Source organism: Cetorhinus maximus, chromosome 3 (genome assembly GCF_964194155.1).
Source record: "Cetorhinus maximus chromosome 3, sCetMax3.hap1.1, whole genome shotgun sequence".
Lineage (NCBI taxonomy): Eukaryota > Metazoa > Chordata > Chondrichthyes > Lamniformes > Cetorhinidae > Cetorhinus > Cetorhinus maximus.
In genome coordinates, this window is record NC_135881.1 from 73,065,123 (window position 1) to 73,086,929 (window position 21,807).

Genomic DNA, 21,807 nt, shown 5'->3' on the forward strand with positions numbered 1-21,807 from the left:
CAACTATACCAGAAGATTTTTCTTGAAAATCTGAAAGAAAATGGGTACCAAAGAAAGATGCTCTGAGACAAGGGCCCTCAAGCCAACCTTAACAATGAACAGGGGGAGATGGTGGCATTGCGATAATTTCACTTCACTAGTAATCCAGAGGTCTAGGCAAATGCTCTGGGTCATGGGTTCAAATCCCACCATGGCAGCTGGTGGAATTTAAATTCAATTAATAAATCTGGAATATAAAGCTAGTCTCAGTAATGGTGACCATGACAACTGTCATCGATTGTTGTAAAAAACCATCTGGTTTACTGTTGTCCTTCAGGAAAGGATATCTGCTATCCTTACCTTACCTGGTCTGGCCTACATATGACTCCAGACCCACAGCAATGTGGTTGACTCTTAACCGCCCTCTGAAATGGCCTCCCAAGCAACTCAGTTCAGGGGCAGTTAGAGATGGGCTTGACAACGATGCATACATCTCATGAAAGAATTAAGGAAAAAGAAATAAAGAGCAATCACTACCCTATTTAAAGAGATGACACCGGCTTTACAACGTGTGTACTGCCTTCAACCCTCAGTGATGCTTCCTTCATCTCATGGCTTACTGAGATCAGCTGCAGCTTTTTGCAACGGTTCAACCCCTGGGTAGGAAGACTATCTGTTTCAGTGACATAGAACATACAGTTAACGTCTTTTCCTTTGTGTGTCCTGATCTGGGTTGGTCCTAGCTGTCGAATCTCTGTTCCACCATATGCTATCAGCATGACGTTGCTTGGAATATGTCATTCTGTGCTCCGTTATCAAGCTCCAGCTTCAGATTTATGGCTGTGGGCTTATTTCTCACCTTGATCTCAATGGTTGTGTGAATTTCTTTACCTAAGAACTATTGGATCCAGAAATTTCATGCAGTTATATGGTTTCTATGTCTGTTGTATCCCCAAACTCACCATTATCTTCCAGAGTTATGGGTATTTTGGTTTCTTTTCCTTCCCATTCACCCTGCTGCTCTGCCTCTTTTTTCTTTGTTCTGCACATCGTTTCCCAGTGATTGGGTTTTCCACAATCTCTGCTGTTGGATCCACATGGGGGACATTTCCTCCTGCCTGTGAACAGCTCTTGCACATCTTTCCCTCTATTTGGTGTATATTCTTTTGTTGCTGTTTCACTGCATTATCCTGCAGTCTTCCCCTTAACTTAATTGAGGGCTAGCTGAGTAGTCAGGGCCTCATCTATCTACCTGTGACTTTGTGTGCTATGGCAGTGTCAACAGCCTACAGTATTAAACTTGTCTTGTCCAATCGGAGCTTTTTGTACTTCATTGTGTACAGAGTGCCAAATGAGCTGATCTATCAGTCTTTCATCCATTTATTTGTGAAATGAAGCCAGCAAGTGTAAATACAATTTCATTAAGAAATTGCCAGCAGGCTCACCTGGTTCCTGCCTGAGGCTTTGAAATTCATATCGGTGGACCCGATGGTTTGACTTTGGCTAGAGATGTGTGCTGAATTTCTCAAAAATTTTGTTTAGGTTTTTACTATCATCTTCATTCATCTCCCAGCTATTAAACAAATCTAAGCCTCCTTTCCTGCCCACAAAAAGGTGTCATTGACTCTTTTCTGTTCACTAGTGCTTTTTTAGAAATCTGCTGAATGTCAATCTGCACTTTTGTTTAAACTTCTGAAATGCCCCTACGACATCATAAGCCTCCCAATTCCCCCTAAGCTGGAGCTGCATGGTCATTATTGTGACGGCAACCATTTCATTTCTGCAAGTTTCATTCAGTTTTTCCTCTGTTTCTTTGGCACTAATTTGGTTTGATTTCTCAATCGAATTCAGTATTCAATGCTTAGGTTTTATTCACAGATATCTGCTGCTGCCATGTTATGTCTTGTGGCTCCCAGAAGTTCAAAATAATCACACTTTTAGACTCGAATGCTGGTGTTTTATAGAATGTATTTCTCAGATCACATCATGTGCTGTGGGCTGATGCATTGTTACACAGACAGTGGTGCAGTATTGAGAGTTGTGGCACTCTGGATATTTACTATACGTATGCTAAATCATATTGGAATAATATAACAGCTACGATTCTTGATTTGTGTTGCTAATTTGAGTAAGATTTCAATTGTTAAGCCATTTTGTTTCTGCTTTCACACGATTGAATGAACTTTGTTATGAGAGTAAGTTTCCACCTATTTTTATTCCTTTCCTGATCCCCCTTTGCTATACCTAAATGTGCACTGGCAGCCTGCACCAAATTATTACCATACCTGCTGTCTATTGCGCACTCAGTCTGATTTGATGCTCCTTCTTGAAAGGTGTGAAGAGTCATTTGTCACCAGGTTGCTAGATTAAGTGAACTGAGGATCAAGCAACCCTACTGCTGAATGTGACAGTTTATGTACTGTAGTTTGGAGTGCATAATCATAATCACAAATGTAGAACCTTGCATAATGTTTAAAGTCCCCTACACAGATTTGTGGAGTTTGAAGAAGTGAGAACCACTGGTCACATTTCAAGAATGGAACTAATTGTGCTGTAGAGAATGAATGTGGCAATAAATGTTTAACAGATGAATATTTGTGTTCTTTTGTTGCACTTTCTGCATGGCAATGTTTTGGAGTGTATGGAAAGTTCTGTGGCAGCAGAACAGTAATCCACTGTCTATTGCAGGCTGTGCGTGTGAAGATAGTATTGTTGTCAAGCCAGGCTATAAAACTTAATTTAATCACTGTGATTATTTTGGAATGTTTTTGTTCAGGTAAACTGAATTAATGTGAAATTAAGCAGTCTAAATGAAATTGGAATAAAAGTATTTTTTAAATCATGAAATTAATATTTAATAATTATATATTAATATTTAATTTGTTGAAATGCTGAACAATAAAGATAGATGTTCACAAACAATCACAGCAAGAAAATATTCAGTGTGGTCTTACAGGATTTCATGTGGAAACATGGAAAATTTTAATTGGCATGAGTAAGAAAAAGGAAAAAAACTTGCATTAATAAAGCACCTTCCATGACCTCAAGACGTCCACAGTGCTTCACTGTACTGAAGAATTTTTTGAATTGTAGTCATTGTAAGAACAGCTTAATTCTATATAGACACATTAAAGTAGGAAAACTTGTCAAGTTACTTAGGAAACAGGGCAGACAAAAATTGACAGAGCCGAAGGAGCCTGTTAGTCAGCTGACTAAATGCATGATCAAAGGTTATAAGGAGGGTCTTAAAGGAGCAGAGCAAAATGGAGGCCAAGAGGTTTAGGGATGGAATTCCAGCTCTGAGGGCTTAGAGAGCTGAAGGTATGGCTGCCAGTGGTGGGGTAAAGGGAGTGGAGGATGCACAAGACTAGGGAGCAAGATAGTCAACATACACACCGCAAGGCCCCAATAACAGTATTTGAGATAATAAATCAGATCATGTGTTCTAGCTCTGCTGGTTGGGGGATGTAGTTTGGCCAGGATACCCAACAAACTCCCCTGCTCATCCTCAAATAGAGCCATGTGAGATTTAATATGTCAACTCAAAGGCAGTCATTTTGACAGTGCATCCCTCCTCAGTTATTGCACTGAGGTGTCCTCAGTTTCCCCACCATTGATGGCAGTGCCTTCAGATGCCTAGGCCCCGAGTTTGAAATTCCCTCCCTATACCTCCTCACCTCTCTAGCTTGCTTTCTTCCTTTAAGACACTTCTTAAAACCTACCTCTTTGACCAAGCTTTTGGCCATCTGACCTAATATCTCCTTATGTAGCTCAATGTCATACTTTGTTCTATAACACTCCTGTGAAGTGCCTTGGGACATTTCATAGTGTTATATAAACATTTGTTGTTATCTCTTGCTTTCCTTGCCAGCCTTCTGAGATCCATCTGACAAACCTAAACTCATCCAGAACTTTTGCCTGCATCTCAACCTGGGCAAATTCCTGTCTATCAACTCCTCCTTTGTCAACCTCCATTGTTTCCGCATTTCCCAGTATATTAATTTTCAACATTTTTATCCTTTTTATTTACAAACCCCTTTGCAGTTTCTCTTCCACTCCCTATCTGTGCAGCATCCTCTCAACCTATATCTCAGTTTCCATCCTCCTTCCTGATTACCGTCTATGGAACATCTTCACTCGTCTTCATTGCTGCCAACACCACCATTCTATTCTATTGCCAGGGAGAGCCTTCAACCATGTCAGCTGTACACCCTGGAAGTTTGCTTCCAAACTCTTCCTGCCTTGCCTCCCTTCTACTCCCTTCAAAACCTTCCTTAAATCCTGACTCTTGACCAATTAATACATTTGCACCACCTAGAATGACTGATTCCTGATTTATGCTTGGAGGCTGTTAACCTAAAAGGGGAAAATAGAAATGCTTTACATGCTTCTCTGGGTTATCAGTGTAGATGTTGCATCAACATTGGAGTGTTATTCAATTGCTGTATGAAATTAAGATTATTTTTTCTCCATTTATATATATATTGCATATCTATATACATCCTCCTAGGGCAGTGAATTATTTTCTGCCTGTGACTCATGCATTATGGTTTTCCTGTGTACTCTTTTTTTTTTGGAGTCACACGATGAGTCACTTTGCAGCCCACAAAAATCTCCCATTGTGTACTGGAAATATTTTTAAACTAAACCATCTTGGTTCCTAGACTGGACTTTTCCCATTTTTAAAGCTACATAAGTACAGTAACTAACAACATTTCAACCATTTCATCTGTACCCTTTCATAAAAAAATAGCAAAAAAACTTTGATAGCTTAGTTCCTGCTTAGTACAGGATTAATGGACAGACATTTGTGATGTGGTGGGTGTGGGTGGAACTATATTTATCAATGAACGATTCCATGAAAAGAGCAGTGACTGGTAAAGACAATGCGTGAAATTTTTGATTTGATTTAACTTTTGATTTGATCCTGCCACTGCAGATAATCCAACCTGAATCAGCTTGTATTTTAAATTCACATAGATACTTTTCCAACAGAGGTTGCTGGATAGTGAGCATAAGTTAGAACCATGGATGACTTTCTTGCCCTGCCCCTGCCTCGCTAGCCTGGGAATTCTGAGGCCAATTATGACGTTTCTAGCACAGCATAAGCAGAGATCAAATAATCTCTGGTCCATGACTCAGTCATTGGATAAACTTACTGAGCCATTGGGGGAGCCATTAGGGAAATCCACATTTACTTTTTTCACCTTTGAATTTTTCAGCATGGGGATTTTAAAGGCTCAAGTGATGCAACAGTTTTTTTCTATTCTAAACAGGTGGACTAACAAGCCCTTGCAGCCTTTGTCCACTCTAGGATTTTCTGCCCATTTTGTCTTTGCTTTCAGCTGCAGTGTTGCTGTGAAATCTACTGTGCTACTGTCAATTCTGCATCTGGCCTCTCTCATTCACATTTTGCCACCTGCGGTATCTCTGTCTATATACTTATTCTGCATGAGAGATGGGCAAGAGACCTGATTTCATAGAACTATATCTCCTACAGATTTTTAGCAGTAAATTCTCAGTCATTCAGCTGCCCTTTCAGTGTTTTATCCTAATAGGCAGAGGTTTCACATTGGTTGGTAAACTCATTGTTCAGCTGTTACAGCATAGTCTTTAAACCCTTGCTAGTTTCTTTTCCCCTGCTTAGTAATTTGTGTTTCCTAAGGAAAATTTTGAAGGGAACCATGAAGGTTTTGATGAAGTTAGTAAGAAGAAGCTGTTTCCATTGGCAGGAGTATTGGTAACCAGAGGGTACGGCTTTAAGACAATTGGCAAAAGAACCGGAGGGGAGATGTGATTTTTATAAGCAGAGAGTTATTATCTGGAATGCATAACCTGAAAGAGTGGTGGAAGCAGATTTCACTAACTTTCAAAAGGGAATTAGGACATGTACTTGAAAACAAAAACTTTCAGGGCTATGAGGAGAAGGTCAAGCGATTGGGACTTACTGACTAGCTCTTTCAAAGAGCTGGCTCAGGCATGATGGGCCGAATGGTGCCTCCTGTGATGTAAGAATCTATGAACTATGTGTCTTGACTATGGAATTTGAGGGGAATGCTGTCGTACTGTTAGTTAAACTTTAGATGACAAGTTACTACTTTTGGCTTGAAATTACGAGCGCTACTACATGTCTTTTATTAGCATTGTCACCTAGATACAAATAGGAGACTTACTCTAAAATGATTTTTCCTCTCATTGTAGGATGCTGAGAAGAGAACTCCTTTGCATGCTGCTGCATATCTAGGAGATGCTGAAATTATTGAACTCCTTATTCTATCAGGTATATTTCAATCATACAGTTTAGCCAGTCAAGACAAATATTTGTATTTTCTCTGGAATTTTCACAAGATCTTCTGAGGTTGCAGCAGGAGATCAGGAAAGCCCCTGTGAAAGTACCAGGCAATGTTTACGATTTGGATTTTGCATTCTTGCTTTCTGTATCCAAAGTTTAATTACTCTAAACTTTATTGTACATCTCACTTCCATGGTACAAACTAATCCAGGTTGAAAATAAAGGTAGCTTACAAAGCCTTTTAACAGCTATTTTTTTGTCAGATACTCAGCAATATTGTAGATATGGCCATAAAGTGCCATTCAATTCCTTAGAGTTTATCAGTTGGGAACCCTAAAGCACCGAATAAAAACTAGGACTTAACAAATTACACTAAACAAAGTGTGCACTAATTTACCGCTCAAACACAGAGTCAAAATTCCATTGGTCTCACTCTGCTAACCAAATGAAGTTGGTGCAAGACTGATGTGTTCCCAAACCTGAAGATGCTGACCCTACCTCAAACTGTGAGGACATCTGTACAATTAGGGCTGGCTTTTGTGCCCACATATGCTCTGTTGGTGCCTGCCTCAATCCACCACTGTAAGACAAAATGGGTCTCAGCAGCTCCATGGTAAACTGTTTGAGGCCCATCATGGGTTGATGAAAACCAAGGTGGTAAAGCTCTCAGCTATGGAAAGTGCCAATTTCCAGTCAAGAAAGATAATTGTTTCCTTCTGGGCTCAATGACCTTTCTTTACAGAGCTTCTTGCTTATTTGAAAGGACCTCTGTGAAGTTCATGTCAGCTCTGAGCTGGCAAGAGTTTCACTGAGGCCTTATAAGGCTGTTCTGGGCAGAGTTCCCAGCCAGACTGGGAACGTTACATTGCTCCCTTAATTGGGTGTTGGGGACTGAAGATTAACCAACGGCCTTGCTCTGCTACAAGTTTCTAACTTTTGGTAGTGCCTGCAGCAAGCACTCCTGTGCCAGATGTAGAGAAAATTTTAATTTCTGCTTCATGTTTACTTGCTGCTTTTCCTACTTCATATAAATGAGCAGACAGCCACCTAGACGTCAGAAGAAATGCTGGCAGGGAACTCTAAGGGTGCAAGTCCAAATTGCTCTATATAATGCTTCAAACCCTGTACTTGGCATTTCTTAAAAGTTGCCTTCAGAATCAAACAGGCAGACCATATTTATCTTGTATTTTGACCTTTGTTTCCACAAATCTGTGTCAGATTCATTTAAACAGTAAATTCTTTTGGAATTTTATATATTTAAAATTGGTCTTGGCCAAGTCTTAATTGAAGGGGTTAATGAGCTTTGGACCCTAGCAGTTGACTTGTTTTGAGCCGGTGTTGCAGGTTATTCTACTCATCCTTGTTATTCCGTTGCACATTGTGCAGAAAGGTTTCAACTAAATTCCTCATCCTCAGCTAATCTTACAATTATATGAGATTGGTGAGAAGTTCTGTGCAGGCCGTTGTTGTATAGATACACTATTACTTGTATAATTTTTTACTTGTAGGAGCTAGAGTTAATGCCAAAGACAACAAATGGTTGACTCCCCTGCATCGTGCTGTTGCCTCTTGCAGTGAGGTAAGTGTAAATGACTTTTCACCTTGTCATTGCAGAACTTGATCTTAAAGCCCCTGCGCACAGCTGATTTTGCTTTTTCATGTTTTGCAAACATTAGAAATCATCAGCTTAGTGGATCATCTTGACTGCAATAGTGTTGTAACCAGGAAAGGTCTTGTTTTAGGAAAAAATAAAATTAACATTTAAAAATGTAAATAAATATTAGAATTTTGCATATTATATAATTTGGCAGTTCATATGCTGGTGTTGAAGGCCTGGTGTAAGGTCTTGCAGCTATAAATCCACTACTATTGAAAAATGTCTGATGTTGCAGCTAACAGCTGAAGACCTGTTTGAGATTGGCTTTCATTTCTATGGACTTCTGATGCTTCAATAAAGATTTGCTCTATTCTTGGCATGAAATTTCCACAAAAATTATTTTCTGGCATTGGCAGCCCCAAATCATTTCATGGGCCAAATAAAGGCTGCCCCACTGCAACTATTGAGGATAGTACTCATATGCATCTTGAAATGGTCGTATGCATTTCAAATTTCATATCTAGATGTAAAATTTGTCTCTGAGCCCCATGGGGAGGTGTTAGGAATGTCAGATTTAGAAACAATTAATTCCACGTTATCGGTCTCTACGGAGATCGTAACCTGACATGCTGATGATACATTGTGTATCAGCCATCATATTGTGAAATAAACATGCTTAGTTTATGGCACAAAATCCAGAAAGAATACAGATATGCAGGAACAATTTTCTGCCTTCTGGAATTTTTTAAATTTAGTCTGTGGTTTTCATATTAAGCAGCAGAGTTGGTTTTCTTCCATTGACCACTGAAGTGACTACAGTACCCAGGTTGCTGTTTCTAGGTACAGCCAGTGAGCGGAGGTCTTGCAGGGAAGAGCCAGAGCTCGTCATAACTTTGAGGGTGACAGATTTGTGTTTTTCTATCACCATGATACTAGCCAACCCCCATTTTTGTTCCAGCTTTGAAGATATAGTGCTTCTGACTTTGCTTAGTGGCGTGACAGTAGGCAGAATTTTGCCTTTTCTGCACATGTGCTGATATTGCAGATTTTCAGAAGTAGCAAGTTGTCCTGCATTATGGGGCAATGGTCAGCTCAAGCAAGAAATGTTGTCTTTGAAGTCAATTTGCAGCCAGGAGCTTCCAAACATGATATGGATAGTTGATGCCTATGGCACCTGGGAGACCCTATGCCTCAATTTCAAACTTGCAGTGGGAGTGTTGTGACTGAGCTGTGTGAGATTTTAGCAATTATTCTTTTTATTTAAAAAAAATTATCTAAATGTTTCTGTCCCAATTCTTTTTTCTCACTTTCCTTTCATTTTGTTTCCATTGCTTGCAACCTTTTATAACAGCTTTGAGGAGCTTAAGAATCTGGAAAGGTATATAATCAATAAATAATTGAGCTTAAAACTGAGACCTACTTGCAAGAATGGACGTTTCTGCATTCCAGTACTTAAAAAAAAATCTGATGTGTTTCTTACTGTTGTTAGAATGATGAATCTACTATTATTGCAGTGCAGCAACTTTGAATGAGTCTGTGAAGACTGTTGAAATTATAATTATTCACTTAAAATTAGAATTTATCACTAAATTTTAAAGTGCTTCAATTACAATGAATTACATTAAAGTGCAATGACTATTATATCTGCAAACAGCAATCATCTTGCAAACCAGATCTTACAAAAATGATTAAATGAATAGTTCAAGCTGACTGTGGCTGTGTTGGTTGAGAGAGGAGTATTGTCCAGTATATAGAGAACTCCCTGATCTTCAAGTGCACTTAAACAACCGGAGCAAGAAGAATTGGCTTTGGGTTAATGTCTCATCCAAAGGATGCTACCTCCAGCAATGAAGTACAGCAAATCCTCACTTAAAGTTGTGGTTGTGTTCCTGAAAATCGTGACTTCAAGTGAAACAACTTGAAGTGATTCATGGGTTCCTATAGGAATCAATGTTAAAACCAGAGTTAGGTGCCTTTGGACATTTCTTGTTCAGAAAGAACAATGTACAAGTTGAAAAACTGTATTGTACATGCGCAGCGCATCTCAAGCTGGAATAACTTACAAATTAAAATAAATCACTGAATATATTAGAGATACTATATAAATTCAAATTAGATAACTCTAAATTACCCAAACAAACCCTGAGTAGCACAGCTTCTGTGTCTCACCCACAGCACTCCTGAAAGCTCAACTTTTTGCATGCTTTCCTTTCTCTCTCTCCCTTTTACTACTCTATCTTTTTCTCTCTCTGGACCCCTTCCTGACAGTCTGCTGTGGCCAGGCCCCTGTCTTGGGCTGCTGATGGAGTTAGAGACCCCACTCCCCCGCCCTGTTACTCAGACTTCACCACCCTTCCTAACCCAAGCCATGGCACCACTCCGAGTGGCAGTGCCTGTCCCAGCTGAGCCTCTGGGTCTGGTTTCCCTACCCTGCGCTCCTGCTCCAGGATCTTGGGCCTTGCTCTTCCCCCACGGCCTCGGCCTCTGGTGACGGCGGTTCCAGCACCAGAACATGGTGGCAGCTGGCCCGGATGCAGCACGCGGGGCCAGAGTGCAGACGATGTAAAAGCGAAAATGGCTGCAAATCGATAAACAAGCCCTAAAAAAAATGTTAAGGTGAAATGACGTTAAGTGGGGTGACTTTCTGTACTTGCTCAGTATTGCATGGAAGCGTCAGCTTGTGTTATGTACTGATATGAGGCATGGATTCCTAACTGCCTGAACTAGGATCTGACATGCCAACAATTCTCAAGTTGACTCTTTCTGGGAATAGACAGCGGGTCTTGAAATGAGGAGAAAAATAATACTTTGCTAGAACAGAAATGTATCTCTCAGGTAACTGAAGGGCATATGCTTCCAATGGATTGCTGGTGCTAAACTTATTTAGCTACAATTTTATATAAAATATAGTAGGGAAATTTTGCTACATTTGCTTTTGGTTAAAGAGATGGGAGATAAACTGAGGCAGTAAGTTTCCTGTTTATCATAAAGCACCAAAAATTTTCAGTATTTCAGTTTTAGTTTTATGCTGTTTTTCGAGGTTGTTGTACCCTGTGAGACAATAGCACATGGTGAGTTCTGACATCCTAAACCATGAAGATGAAAACTGAAGTTGTTATTTAAAAATGTATGGAAATTGATTATTTTAATGTGACAAAAATTCAGCATGTTAGCAACTTTGGTTACATTTTTTTAAAAAATCCATGCCAAGCATGATATGATTTCTGAAACTAGATAAATGTAACATTTCAATGTGCTGATATTTTTTTTGAGCATGTATTTAGTTAACATTTTTAATTTCAAAAATTTGGCTGGCTTGTGCTTCTTCTGAAATTTGACATTTGGGATTCATACTGTACCCATGTTTATTTCCCCCATTTTAATTTCTTGCCTTTTCTACTGCTGCTAACTTTTGTTTCATCACTAAATCACTAAATTTTCCATTCCAGTTTAAATCAGATAAGAGAATGGAATGATAATGAAAATAATTCAGCATGTCCCAGGTAAATTCAAATGGTGGTTGTATTCATCATGTTTTGTTTTTGGACTGCCTTAAGCAGCAGAAAACCACATCCATCTATTCACTTCCCAAAATGTTGAGCTAATATTGTAACGAAGGTCGAGGTATTCATTGGTATGTTGAGGATGTTACCCTTTTATGGGGCAGCTACAAAATTTCTTGTCTCTTTGTATAATTTTTTGGAGAGGTTAGTTTTCAATTTTCTTAAGTTATTTTCCTCCATTTAATATTAGGTTAATTTTGTGTTCAGATTACTTCACAACATATGATTTAGTTGTATTTTTCAGAAGTCTGTTGTAAAATTTGAATGTTGTTTCTTGCTGTGTTTTTCGATTGCTTGTATTTTTTTGAAAGTTTTTTACCACCTCCTCCCCCAACCTGATTTAAAAATATGCTTTCCTAGTTGTTTTTGTCTAGTTTCTTGTTGGAATTTTGAGAACTTAAAATCATTGGATCTGTACACTTTTATTCAACTTCCAGTATATTAAATACTGAGTAAGTTGTATGCCCAACATAGCGCAAATCTGAGAACAGAACGTAACGCGAAATTAAGGGGCAACAGCACATCAGATGTACAAAAGGCATACAATGTTGAGAGTGAGGAAAATAAATTGCAAGCCAAGTAGGTTGGTGGACTGCTCATACATACATTAAACACAGCTGACAGGATCAGCAGTATGTATAATGAACCTTTATGCTTCTGGTGATTTTGAATGTTCAGCTGATGCGCGATCACCTGAAATACCACTGCCTAGATAAAATCTGAATAAGCCATGTTTTCTGAAATAAAGGGAAATGCTGTCGATGCCTATTGTCTTGCACTCATCAGGAGAGATGCAGGAATGCCAAAGTTCAAACGGAGCAACAATTTATACTGCATGAGAAAAGGGTGCTGATTGGTTGGCAAGTTGACTCTAATTGTTGGAGGCGTTGCCATGGAGCGTACATCAGGGAACTATTGTTCCCAGCCCCCCATGCTTTTGTTTAATTCAAAAAAAGGTGCAATGCCTGGACATGTCCTTTCTGCTTGCAGAGGATAGGTCCTTGCATACGAATACATGTAGCATCCAGTAAGCCTAAGTACGAGCTCAACCAACCTTAAATTAATTGTTAATGTAATTCTTAGCACTTGCTACAATTCTGGGTGTTCTGACCAATAGCGGAATACATCTAACGTTAGACATTATGTTCTGAGGTTTGCAAGCATGTGCTGGTTGAGTACGGTTAGTACTCTGCCTATTGTGGACAGCCAAAGGGACGTGCTGTTTCATACAATCCGCCAGAGTTGGGACATACAGCCTACGCACATGGTATTGGACCGGCCACTGAAATTGATATACCACATTACTCATTTGTATGGTTGGCAGAACGTCTTTTTTTTGGCTTGACGGCGGCATCCTGTTAGTGGAAAATACCATGTGTTGCTACAGCATAATAGCAGTGTGAAAAGGCTAGCTTCACCTGCTTTACTCTTCCAGGGTAATTTAAGATAGACTGGGCAGTGGTGGTTGTCAGCCCATTCGTGAGTTTCCGTGATACACAGTGACCAATGTTGTGATTAGGGTAGCCATTATACTGCAGGATAGCTCTGATGCGCCCTATTTTGGGGTCAAGCTTGCATGGTGAGAAAATGGCTTGGGCCCTATTTATGAGATTGCTGATAAGGCCCATCTTTATAAACCATGGAGCTGTAGAGACCCAAAGCATATCTTGACCAGTGAAGATAGGCGTGTGGTAGAAAATAGTAGAGAACCCATTAGTAGGTTTCTCAACTACTACATCAAGGAAAGGGAGCTCATTAGACTGCTCCAGTTCAAAGATTAATTTTAGCACGGGATTGAACCCTTTAAGGTGTGTAAGGGCATTCTTACATTCAGCTACAGATTCAAATATAACAAACATATCATCTACATATCGGAAACATGCAAGGGGTAGGTGGTTAGGGGTCATTCCATCGAAAACCTATTTCTTGTGGAAACCGCCGAAAGTATTAGTGAGACTGGGCCTAGAGGGATCCCATGGCAAAACCGTGTTTTGGTTTTACTGGTGGTGTGATTTACAAACAGTGCATTGTAAAAATTATGCTAGCAAGAAGAGAAGGGCAAACAAGGGTGTGCAGAAAGGAGAAACAGTATAAATTTAAGTTAGTTTTACACTAACTCGGATTAACTTCCAATCGAGATTAAGAAAAAGCGTAGTGCTAAAATGCAGAATCAAATTCAGTCAAGATTGAAGTAAAGAACAACCAAAGAAGCTATAGGAGTTGAATAGAGAGCCTTGATAACAGGAAGTGCAGAAGCTAGAAATTTAAGCTAGGACAACCATCATAATCTCTAAAGGGTCAAAAAGTTCACAGATTTTTCACAAAAGAAACAAAAAACATACTTATCATTAGGAATTTTGCACAATTTTTGAAGGTCCAGTTTTTTGACCTGGAGTACTATATAAAAAAAATCTGACTACGAATTAATTTAAAAAACGCTCATAACAATGTATATGGATGTCACTGCTATGACCTGAGTGCACTGCACAATTGCTTTGTAAATTGGAAAATAATTTGCACAAAATTCTATAGTTTGATGTGACTTAAATTCTGCAGCAAATCAAACTCTCTGACATTAAATCCTGAAATCATGCTTGAGCAATGAATTTTAAAAATTATAAATTTGAATCAAAAATTGAAATACTTGTTTCACTGGCGTCATGCCCCTAAGAAGGAGATGAAAGCGATCATTTTTTAATTCAATCTTGGGATGTGGGCATCACTGGCTAGGCCAGCATTTACTGCCCACCCCTTTAAGGGTCAACCATGTGGTGTGGGGGTCTGGAGTCACATGTAGGCCAGACAAGGTAAGGACGGCAGATTTCCTTCCCTAAAGGACATTAGTCAACCAGATGGGATCCCTCGACAATTGGCAGTGGTTTCATGGTCATCATCAGACTTTTAATTCCAGATTTTTTTTTTATCTGCCATGGTGGGATTTGAACTCAGGTCCCCAGAGCATTACCCTGGGCCTCTAAAACACTAGTTAGTGACAATGCCACTATGACGCCACCTCCCCTCACCTCCTTAAACTGTTTAAATCAAATCTTACAAACATACGAATTAGGAGAGGGCCAATCGGCTCCTTGGGCCTGCTCCGTCATTCAATAAGATCATGGCTGATCTGAGTGTAACCTCAACTCCACATTCCCACCTACCTCTGATAACCTTTCACCCCCTTGCTTATCAAGAAGCTATCTGCCTTAAAAATATTCAAAGACCCTGCTTCTACTGCCTTTTGAGGAAGGGAGTTTCAAAGATTTGCAATCCTCTGAGAAAATTTTTCCTCATCTTTATCTTAAATAGGCGACCCCTTATTTTTAAACGGTAACCCCTAGTTCTAGCTTCCCCCACAAGAGGAAACATCCTCTCCACATCCACCCTGCCAAGACCCCTCAGGATCTTAAATGTTTCAATCAAGTCACCTCTTACTCCTTTAAAAACCAGTGGTTACAAGCCTAGCCTGTCCATCTTCCCTCACAGGATAAACCACCTACTCCTGGCATTAGTCTAGTAAATCTTCTCTGCACTGCTTCAAACACATTTACATCCTTCCTTAAAGAAGGGGACCAATACTGCACGCAGTACTCTAGATGTGGTCTCACCAAGTCCTGTATAACTGAAGCATAACCCCCCCCCCCCACTTTTGTATTCAATTCGCCTCGTAATAAACAATAACATTCGATTAGTTTTCCTAATTACTTGCTTTACCTCACACTACCCTTTTGTGATTCATGCACGAGACCATCCAGATCTGCTGCGTCTTAGAGCCCTGCATTGTCTCACCATTTAGATAATATGCTTATTTTATTTTTCCTGCCAAATGGACAATTTCACATTTTCCCACATTATACTCCATTTGCTAGATATTTGCTCACTCACTTAACCTATCTATATCTTTTTGTAGCCTCCTTATGTCCTTTTCACAACTTACTTCCCTACCCATCTTTGTGTCGTCAGCAAATTTAGTAAACGTACCTTCAGTCCCTTCGTCCAAGCCATTTACATAAATTGTAATAAGTTGAGATCCCAGCACTGATCCCTGTGGCACACCGCTTGTTACATCTTATCAACCAGAAAATGACCCATTTATGCCTACACTCTGTTTCCTGTAAGCTAGCCAATCTTTTATCCGGGCCAATATCTTACACCCTACACCGTGGGCTTTTATTGTCAACATTAACCTTTGATGTGGCACCTTATCAAATGCCTCCTAGAAATCTAAGTACAGTATATCCATCACAGTATATGTTACTTCAGAGAATTCCAATACTTTGGTTGAACATGATTTGCCCCTCAAAACCATGTTGACTGCCTGATTACCTTGAATGTTTCCAAGTACCATGCCATAACATATTTAATAGCTTCTAACATTTTCCCTATGACAGATGTTAAGCTAACTGGCCTGTAGTTGCCTGCTTTCTGTCTCCCTCCCTTTTTGCTATTTTCCAATCTAACGGAATCTTCCCTGAATCTAGGGAATTTTGGAAAATTAAAACCAAACTATCAACTATCTCTCTAGCCACTTCTTTTAAGACCCTAGGAGGAAGTCCATCAGGATCTGGAGACTTGTCAGCCCGCAGCTGCAACAATTTGCTCAGTTCCACTTCCCTGGTGATTGTAATTTTCCTGTGTTCCTCCCTGCCTTCCGCTTTCTGATTTACATCTATTTCTGGGGTGTTATTTGTATCCTCTATAGTGAAGACTGTTGCAAAATACCTGATCAGTTCATCTGCCATCTCCTTATTTTCCATTATTAATTACCCAGACTCACTATTTATAGGACCAACACTTGTTTTGCTAACTCTTTTTTTAATACCTATAGAAACCCTTACTATCTGTCTTTATATTTCTAGCTGGCTTTCTTTCGCACTCTAATTTTTCCCTCCTTATTAATCTTTTAGTTATTCTTTGCTTTTTTAAAATATTCTGTCCAATCTTCTAACCTGCCACCCATCTTTGCACAATTATATGCTTTTTCTTTAAGTTTGATACTATCTTTAACTTTTTGGTTAACTACAGATGGTGTGTACTCCCCTTGGAATTTTTCTTTCTCGTTGTAGTGTATCTATTCTGTGTATTCTGAAATATCCCCTTAAATGTCTGCCACTGCACCTCTATTGACCTGTCCCTTAACCTAATTTGCCAGTTCACTTCATGCCTTCATAATTGCCCTTATTTAAGTTTAAAATACTAGTCTTGGACCTACTCTTCTCTCCTTCAAACTGAATATAAAATTCAATCATCGTATTATCGCTGATACCTAAGGGTGCCTTCACTATGAGGTCATTAATTAATCCTGTCTCGTTGCACAATACCAGGCCTTATATAGTCTACTGTCTGGTTAGCTCCAGAACGTGCTGTTCTAAGAAACTATCCAGAAACTTCTGTGAACTCCCTATGTAGGCTACCTTTGCCTGTCTGATTTTTCTGTTCTATATGTAGATTAAAACCCAATGTTTATCACCATACCTTTCTGACATACCTTTCTGTTATTTCTTCCTTTATATTCTGTCCTACCGTGTGGTTACTGTTAGGGGGTCTGTACACCACTTCAACAAATGACTGCTTGCCTTTAACATTTCTCATCTCTGCCCAAACTGTTTCTACATCTTGGTTTCCTGAATTTAGGTCATCCCTCTCTAATGTGCTAATACCGTAATTAATTAACAGAGCTACCCCTCCACCTTTTCCTAGCTTCCTGTCCTTCCTAGATGTCATGTATCCATTTATGTGAATCTATGTCCCAATCTATGTCATCCTGCAGCTGTGGCTCTATAATGGCTATCAGATTGTACTTATTTATTTCTATTTGTGCTCTCTGTTCATCTGTTTTATGACAAATGTTACGTGCATTCAGATACAGAGCCTTTAATTTTGTCCTCCTACCATTTTTGTAGCCTCCAGCCTTATCTGCTGATTTTACTCTTAGAATGTACTCCCTATCTCTTCCTGCTATGGTCTGTTTATCATTTCCCATATCAATACCTTTCGCTCTTGCCTTGCTTCCAGTCTTCATTTACAACATTTCCTCAATATGATCCCTTGTCCCACTATTTAGTTTAAAATCCTCTCTCGTTCCCTAGTTACTTTTTTGCTTATTTAAAATGTGGATTTTGCTGAACCAAAAGCCCCACCCTCATCCTTGTGGAATCTCTCACCTTTCATTGTGAGGACGCATTACAATCAACAAAATTAGGGACCAGAAGACTATCCGTCTCCCCAACCTATTCCTATAACAAAGGGAGAGCCATCAAAATTCCTTATACCCGCAGAGGTGATAATAACCACCATAAATCTCCTAAGGTGAACAATGGATTTTGGCCAGTGGCATAGGAACAGCTTGTTAGCCTGCAAATGACTCATTAATGGACAGCATCACATGACATAAGCTCCAGGGCTTTAGAAAGTTCTTTCTAGACTTGCAACTAAGCCTGCTTTTAACCTCCAGCCTGTCAACACTGAAGCAGATTCCAGGCTGACAAAGCCTGCCTCGAGTCTAATCCTCCTTGAAGCCTGGTTCTCTGGAAGGTTCCTGGCATTGCCTGCAGAGCAGACCAAGCCTCTGCATACCAACCTCATCTAGCTGTGTCACCACCAACTTTAAAGGAATTCTGCAACTTTTGCTTTTAGCTCGCTGAACCTTTTTGAACTTCAATTCCTGCACAAAGGAGCTCTCACTCTTAACATTCTGAACTCTGGCATTCATGTAAATATCCATGTCTTCTCCTTGTGTATGTATGTAGTTGCGGCCACTGATGCCGTCGGGTTTGAATGTATGAAAAAACTATACTTCTGAATTTAAAGAAAGTTTGCTGCGGGTCACTGTAAAAATTGACTTCATAAACAGACGGTTGGAGAAACATGCCACAGCCTATTTCAAAAGTAAAACAGCCCTGCTTATGGACGGATGGCGAGAAAAATAAAGGAGTTCAGTTTGCCCCTCTCCCCTATTTGTAACACTGAATAATAAATAAACAGGAGAAAGACATACCTCAAAATGAATCATTTTGTCTAATCACTGAGCGGAGTCATCCCAGATTTGAACTAAGGGCGGTAGCGGGCGGGAAAAAGGATGTTTTACCTGCTGGCTGCAATGGTGGTTTATCGTGCCATATCGTCCGCTTCCTGCTTCGTTAATTATGTAGACACACAATTCATGCCGTCTCGCTGGCGGGTGGCCTCTGAATCGCCCGTCACGCCATTACCTCACTGTTTTCCTCGCTCTGGGTGCCATATCTAAACTGCAGCCACCCACACAGTTCACAATGCTTGCAGCCCAGGACTGCTCCAGTGAAGACATGGCCCTGAAAGCCAAGAAGAGTTCAGTGACTCTTTCGGAGGCTCACATGATGTCCTCCACCCCCGCTCTGGCTGCAGGAGGTCCGTAATCTCATCACTGTGGCTTGGGAGGCGGTGGCAGTGGTGATCAGTGTCAACGCTGCACAGAAGAGGTCGGCAGAAAGAGGATGAATGACCTCGTCCGTACCCCCAGGGTAAGGCATCCATCTCATCACTCTAAACTCTCTCACTCTCAAAGCCATCACATCTCATGCCCTGCCAGCTCAAGGGTCATCACCACTCACTCAGTCTCTCTCTCACATCCTCACATCTTCATCTGGCCTCATTTCATCTCTGGAGACTGCCTGCTCAGCCCTCGCCATCTTGAGGCCACTTGCACAGATCAACATGTGCCCCCCCCACACCCTCGGGTACCCCCTTCCCCAGTACAGCCCTCGCCCTGCAGTCTCTTCCCTTGCTTGAGGTCACTTCTCCCCCTTCCCCAAGCAAACCCTGGCCCTGCAGCCGTTGAAAAGCCACCACTGCCTTATGGCTGGTAGGTAGAGACCTGCCTGTGAACCCCACTAAAAATGATGTGGTGCTACCTGCGAAACCTGGCGCTGATGACTACGAGTGCTGCCCGAAACAAGGTAGGCAAATAAACCTCGAAGTTCTGAGTGAAGTGCAGCTCGCCAGGTGCAATTATACACTTATGTAACCACATGTAACCACGTCGACATGCCCAGATGATCCGGTGTGGGGGAATGATTCTGGCGGCAGGGCTGATAATGATATGCAGATGTATTAAAATGAAGTTCCGACATCCGGCAGCGGGTAAGGCAGCCTGCCATTAATGGGTGGAGCAGGCGATTGCAAATTGGTTTCACAACGGCGTGAAACTGATTTTTGGCCTTTCCGCCATATTGTCCCCTCATGCCCACCATGATGGCTGACGCCAAGGGGCATGGAAAATTCAGCCCACTGCCAACACAAGTACTTTCTATCAGGAGAACAGAGAGCTCAGAACGGTTTTGCGGACACAAGGTTTATTTCAACATGGAATTCTTTGCTAGAAGTGGCTATTGAACTTCACTAAAATGTAAAAGGTTGCAGGCAAATTAGACAACTCCCGTTGAAGTTTGGCCAAGTAGGCTCCAGTGCTGTAAATGTTATGTTGAATCATTGCTGCAAGGTCTGATAATGCTTTAACTGGATAATTTAACTTTTTTCTTCTATGTTGCTGACTGCCCTGCTGTCCAGTTCTAGCATTTTCTGTTTTTCCTCATATTGTCAAATGTCTATAACTTATATAAGTGAATGTGAGTGAAATAACTTTTTGGTTTACATAGCTAAATAAACTAATTCCATGAGTTTCTCTTTGTTATTCGGAGCTGATGCTGGTTTGGTGCCGTCTCATCTTGAAATGATTATTCTATTCCTATTTTTTTTTCCCAGATTAAAGAGCTTTGCTGTGGGTTTAAATCATGCATTGAAATAAAATCTGTATCTAGTATGTAGAATCTAAACTTCAACTTGCTGATGTAAAAAGGATGAAGGAAACCCGAATATTAAAACAAAAGATCCTTTTTGATGTGAAATATCTACAAATATTCCAAATGAGTCATTTCAGTTTATTTTAAATGATTTGGCTATGTCAGTTGTGTTCATCTTTTAACTATTCTCCTTTTAGGAAAAAGATCTATATATAATGTTTGTACTATTGCTGAGGAGTTAATTTATTTCAGTTCACTGTATGTTGCAGCTTTTCTTCTATGTTTAGGGTAAAAAACGATGGAAAATTTCCAATGTTACTCACAAACAATTGCAGGGATGCATTGAACTGCATAACATATTCTAAGAACTAAATTCTGAACTATTTTTGTTATCTTGGTGCAGAGCGATACTGTGTTTCACTAAGTATTAACTGCTTGTGTTTAAACAAAATCAGCTGTCAGCTACTATTTATGGGCTACTTTCCTTTTCCCTTCATTGCAGTGACTCAGTGAAAATGTTGGGACATCGGTTTACTTCCTTGCTGTCTGAAACAGTGGAATACTAATCTTAAAAGTTTGATTCCATGCTAGTTAGTCAGCTAGGAGGTCTGTTCCTGCAGATGTTGGAGACTGTGAGAACGGAGTAAAATAGCCCTTTGGGATTTAAAATATGTTTAAATTTAGTCCAGATGGTCAGCTATATATTCCAGTGGCTGACTTTGCTTTCATATTGTATACCGTAATCTTCTGCTTAACTGTTTATTTCAATTTAGGATGCAGTTCAGGTGCTTTTGAAGCATTCGGCTGATGTGAATGCTCGTGACAAAAACTGGCAGACTCCATTACATATTGCTGCTGCAAACAAGGCTGTGAAGTGTGCCGAAGCTCTGGTTCCCCTTTTAAGTAATGTAAATGTCTCCGACCGAGCAGGGAGAACTGCTTTACACCATGCTGCCTTCAGTGGACATGTAGAGGTATTCTATTAAAACTGTTATAAAGCGGGCTAAAGTTGAATAATTGGGGTTAGTTGTCTTTTTCCTAATTAAAAATAACTGCTTTATATTGTTGCAAGTATCTGGTTCACAATTCATATGTTTTTGAATGTAACTTTTAGTTTTTGGAATTAAGGTTTTAACTGTAGAAAATGGAGTATCTGGTTGAGAAACTGGTAAAAGCAACCCTGAAGTAAATACAATTAAAGCAAACTTGGAGTTTATTACACTTGAATGGTTGGGACCATGTTGACTTAGGTTAGCAGCTAGAAAGGTAAAATCATAAACAGCAGGGCTTACTTATCAAAAGAACTTAGTTATTCCAGTAAATGATAAGTTATTCATCTGGTTTCCCAGAATTAAGGAAAGCGTTGGAATTAAAAAATGGTTAATTTGCATTTCTACCTGGGCACAGGCTGTGTGTCGCATGGTTATGAAAGTGGATGGAGTTTAGTGAGATTCTTTGTTTTGAACTTATTTCTATGAATTCAGTTAGAGCATAGCTAGCAGGCAAGGCTGGTTAATGTTTGGAGAAGCAGCTAAGAGACTGTGTCAGCTTTCGGTCTTATGTAGCTTATAGCCCCTTGGAAGTCAAGAGATGAAGCCAGAC

General features: G+C 40.1%; 1 protein-coding gene across 2 annotated transcripts in view; it reads left to right on the forward strand.

Moving 5' to 3' along the window:
- The first annotated feature begins 6,174 nt into the window (after positions 1-6,174).
- The window catches only part of LOC144678722 (serine/threonine-protein phosphatase 6 regulatory ankyrin repeat subunit A-like), a 141,687-nt gene continuing 126,054 nt past the window's right edge, over positions 6,175-21,807 (forward strand). Inside the window, exons 1-3 of one of the 2 annotated variants that reach the window (XM_078538557.1) lie at positions 6,175-6,259; positions 7,780-7,850; positions 20,979-21,179. The gene's annotated coding sequence lies outside the window, so the exon portion shown is untranslated. Of the gene's footprint in view, positions 6,260-7,779; positions 7,851-20,978; positions 21,180-21,807 lie in introns of those variants that run through there. The other variant, XM_078538558.1, reaches the window with a different exon arrangement.